Genomic DNA, 5,280 nt, shown 5'->3' with positions numbered 1-5,280 from the left:
CTTTTTCCCCCCCCAAGTCTCCCATGAACCCTCAGTTCTCTGTATTTAAGAGTCTCTTATGCTTTGCCATCCTCTCTGTGTTTATCTTATTTTTCGTTCCCTTCCCCTATGGTCATCTATTAAGTTTCTCAAATTCCACATACAAGAGAAATCATATGATATCTGCCTTTCTCTGACTGATTTATTTTGCTGAGCATATTATACTCCAGTTCCATCCAGTTGTTACAAATGCAAAGATTTCATTCTTTTTCATCACCGAGTAGTATTCCCTTGTGTATATATACCACATCTTCTTTATCCATTCATTAATTTGGGCTCTTTCCATACTTTGGCTATTGTAGATTGTGCTGCTATAAACATTAGGGTGCATGTGCCTCTTCGAATCAGCACTCCTGTATCCTTTGGATAAATTCCTAGTAGTGTAATTGCTGGGCCATAGAGTAATTCTATTTTTAATTTTCTGAGGAACGTCCACACTGTTTTCCAGAGTGGCTGTCCCAGTTTGCATTCCCACCAACAGTGCAAGAAGGTTCCCCTTTCTCCACATCCTTGCCAACATCTGTTGTTTCCTGTGTTGCTTTTCAGGTGTTGAGTTTGGTAAGTTCTTTATAGATTTTTTTTTTTTTTCATCATTCAATCCATGAAACTTAACTGGATTTATTAGAGGGAGGAACATTCTTTCCATTAGGCTTACAGTCCTTTAGAGTATAAATATGAAGTTTCCAGGGGCTGCTTTGTGGTGAGAACTTCTTTGAGGATGAAGCCAGCACAGGAAAGCAGGATTGAGGGGCAGAAATAGAATTCTGATGGTATTTTTGATTAAATTTCCTAGACCCTAAATTGTTCCCTGAACTTTTTAGTTACATGAAACAATAAATTATTATTTTTTTTCTTGAACTGGTTTGAGTGTGAGAGCATCCTGAAACTGAGGCATAAAATAGAACATTAGTCTGGAAACAGAGCAGTCTCACAGGCAAGGCAAAGAGCTCACAGACCTTTAAAGAAGATAAGGAATGTCCCTAAGTTTATTATAATAACTTTTCTATGTGGCTTTTCTATGTGGTAATCAATGTCTGATTATCTCACTTTGAGACCTTTTATAAAAATAAATTGAATTAGATAAGTGTGAACCATTCCTTCATTCAAGCCAAGAAGCTGATAATATTTTCAATGCCACCAAATACAGATACAGAGAGAAGTAAAATAATTAAAGTAAATCATTATTTGAGTAGAAGTTCTTTATAGATTTTTGATACCAATCCTTTATCCTATATGTCATTTGCAAATATCTTCTCCCATTCTATTGGTTGCCTATTAGTTTTTGTTTTTACTGTTTCCTTCACCATGCAGAAGCTTTCTATCTTGATGAGGTCCCAGTAGTTGATTTTTGCTTTTATTTCCCTTTCCTTTGGAGACATGTCAAGTAAGAAAGTGCTGCAGCTGACATCCAAGAGGTTGCTGCCTGTTTTCCCCTGTAAGATTTTGATGGTTTCCTGTTTCACATTTAGGTCTTTGATCCATTTTGAAATTATTTTTGTGTATGGTGTTAGAAAGTGGTTCACTTTCATTCTTCTGCGTGTTGCTTTCTGTTCTCCCAGGACAATTTGCTAAAGAGACTGTCTCTTTTTCCATTGGATTCTCTCCTCCTTTGTCCAAGATTAGTTGGCCATACATTTGTGGGTCCAATTTTGGGTTCTCTATTCTATTCCATTGGTCTTTGTGTCTGTTTTAAGACTATTGATTCATTCAAGTGGTCACTATTTTTAATTATGGTTCTTCTAATAGGTATGCAAAAATATCTCAGTGGCACTGTAAATTGCACAGGTGTAACCAAGCCATTGTTTTTTTCTCCTCAAGCCTCCCTAGTAAATTGAGATAATGGGTCACAAGTCTGATAGTAGCCCTTTTATTTCCATTCATATTTTGCTTACATGGTTCTTTTGTATTGCAAGGTCGATTTCCTGTATGAAATACTGTGGAGGTAATTGCAGGTCATGCAGCATTTAAAAAAATTTTTTGTCATTAGCATGGGAGCAGCTTCTCAGGGATTGAGAAGGTGGGTTACAGGTTTTGTCAGGTTGGTCTCGCCAGTTCATATTGATATTAGGTAATAGCCCGTCAGGGATATCAAATGGCCTGTTTCATGGAGCCTTTCCTCCTTGCTACATCCTGAGGTCTAATCTGTTTCTCCTGTGTTGATGAGACTGCTGGAAGCCCCAGTCCATGGCTTAGCTTCTCAGATCCAGCTTTCTGCTTGCATCTCTACTTCTCAGTCACCTGCCATGAATCAGTAAAAGCCTAGAAGGGCAAGGGATACCAAAATTGACCTGGAATTCTCTTAAAATTGAGATGCTGTTTCTTCAAGTACTCGTTTCCTTGGGTCTGTGATGCTTTCAAACATATTTTTAATGTGCCTCCTGTGTATATATATCCAATCTATATATCAATTTATTTAAGGCAAATGATCTTCCTAAGAAGTGTATTTTTTTCTTTACATTCTACTGAATTTATTTTACTTAAATATTTCATTGATGACAATATTTCTTCAGTTCACAAAATGTGCCAAGTACTGGACCAAGTGATGTAGATACTGTGTCTTCTTACATCATATTTAACTATTGCTCTAGGGATTGACATGTGAATTTCTTATGATAGCAGCACCCCATGTAAATATATGCTCACAGTACTGCATTTCCATTTAATACCCTTTGCTTTGTGAGGTTTTTTTGGTCATATATTTTATATATACAATACTATCTATCACTTTTGGTTCTTGGAGTAAGATGTATTTCAAAAATAAATAAAAAGTCTTTTGTATTTATGCACATATTTTCCCTCTCTGTTCTTCACTCCTCCTGGCATTCTTAATTTCCATGAGGTGTCCTTTCCTTCACTCTAAAGAACTTGTTGTAGTATTTATTAGTTGTATTACAGATGATCTAGCAACTAATGGCCTCAAGTGTGTATGAATGTATCTTACTTCACTGTCAGTTTGGAGAGATAATTTTTATGGATATAATTCTGGGTTGATTGCCTCATTTTTTCTTCCAACTTTGAAATGATACCATTCCATATTCCCTGGTCTCTCTGGATTCTTTTGAAAAGGTAGACATCATTGAAATCACCAATCTCCATCAAGTAGGAAATTCTTCTGAAATGTTAATTTTTTAAAAATGTTTGGATCCTAGCAGTTTAAGTATAATGTATGTCCATGAATATCTATTTCTTATTTAACCTGCTTTGGTTCTATTGGACTTGCATTTCTAATTTGATATATTTTTTAAAATGTGGACATTTTTTACTACTTTTCTATTGCAACGTTTGTTTTTTCTGATCCATTATGGTTCCTCTTCACATTGGTTGTCAATTAAACATGTTTGATGATTGAATACTATCTCACAGCTTACTACAGGTCACTCTAGCTAGGCCAGGGCCCTCCCTGCATCCCACCCCTGCCACCATTCTTTGGGCACTGCAGGATATCTGGTATCTCTGTTCTTTTAGCCTCACATCTACTCTCTGCTAGACCTTGATGTGTCTTCTGCACATGCACAGCCTAAATCCTTGACCAAAGACCTGTTGTAAACTCTCACACAGACTTACGCCCTGGTCCTTTGTACAACTCCTTCATGTAGAGTGCTATACCTAGCTACGTTAGCATCCTTGATGCCATCGTCTGCCTCATCAGCTCAGCAACACTTCTACATTATCCCTGGTGTCAAACTTCATGCAACAGGGGAATTTGCCCCATGCAAAGGACCTGGGCAGACTTGAGGCTGTCTCCCTGATAATACCTTGTGTTGATGAGGAGCTCTCATATATTGTGTGTGGGAGAAGAGACTGCAGCGTCAACTCTGGCGAAGTTTAGGCAGGTTCTTTTAAGCTGAAAAAGTATATACAGTATGACACAGTAATTCTACTCTGGATTATATCCTCACAATGTCATATGTACTTAAAGGCATTTAGAAATCCTAATTTCTAATTGCTCTCAACTGGAAACAATCTAAGAGTCCACCATCTCTAAAACTGGGTAAAAAGTGGTGTATCATACAATGTAATATATACCAATGAATATGAACAGACGTCTGCATATCATATGGATAAGTATCATGCTTGTATTATTGAGCCAAGGAACCTGGACCCCCCCAAATCATATTGTTCGAAACTATTTATGAATTTCCAAAACAGCTCTTTTGTCATGAGTTGAATCATGATATCAGACATGTGAATGGTAGACTTTACACCAGATTTTAATTATTCAAAGGATAGTCAGGCAAGCATTCAACCAAAATGCAAAATACTTGGAGGAGCAAGAAAGTATCAAACAGAGCCCCTAGTAGTGCTCCCTTTCTTCCACATCAGGATATGTTTCAGTTTCACAATTAAAGGTGAGTTGTGATGTTGAGTAATGTTTGTAAAACTATTATTTACCAAAGGGAGTCATTTACGTTTTTGGCTTATTCCATTTTATACTGTTAATTACACAGCTTCTTTTAATAACACTACTTGGCCATTCTCCAGATTCCTAACTTACAAGATAGTTGATAGTAAACAACCTAGACAGGTAAAGTATAGCTAGAAAAACAGTAGTATCTATTCTCATGTTTGGAAGGAGTTACTATCAATGTCATTACCACATTTACTGGAAGGTTATTTACTCTTATCACATGACCCATGTAGGGAATAGTTACATGCCTGCTCTTACTCCTTTCCTTCACAACAGGCAACATGAGTCTAAGATATTAGGAGTAAGGGAAACAGTTACTTGGGGAAAAGGGTGAGTATAATGGTGGGAGGTAGAAAAAAGAATTTGTCTTCTTTATTCTTCTGGAAGTCTGACAGTGTTTTATTCTACACCTGAGTGGTGGTTTACATAGCTATGTTTTTCGGCCAATTTCATGTCCCTGATCAGATGGTATTATTGCCCTTTTCTCTATTTGTACCATGCTTCAAATAACATACAAGTACAATAAATATAACCTCAAAAAGGAAGCAAATGATCAACACAAATTTTTAATGTGTGTGCATATGTAGGTGTACACATACCTTTGTTTTCCTAGGAGGAAGCAGAGTGATAGAATAGGGGAAATGCATANCCAAAGTCATTGGACCTATTTTCTTTCAGGTGGATATACTTTGTTTCCTTCATTATAATATTTATGTTTCCTTTATATATCAAATATATAGTTTTTTAAATAAAATATTTCAAAACTTCTTAAAGATTTGTCCAGTTAAAATTATTTCCTTTATAGGAAGTAAAGCATACCAAATTTGGGAGAC

Source organism: Crocuta crocuta, unplaced genomic scaffold (genome assembly GCF_008692635.1).
Source record: "Crocuta crocuta isolate KB4526 unplaced genomic scaffold, BGI_CrCroc_1.0 scaffold1129, whole genome shotgun sequence".
Lineage (NCBI taxonomy): Eukaryota > Metazoa > Chordata > Mammalia > Carnivora > Hyaenidae > Crocuta > Crocuta crocuta.
The sequence above is the reverse complement of the archived record's forward strand: the minus strand, read 5'-3'. Positions refer to the sequence as shown.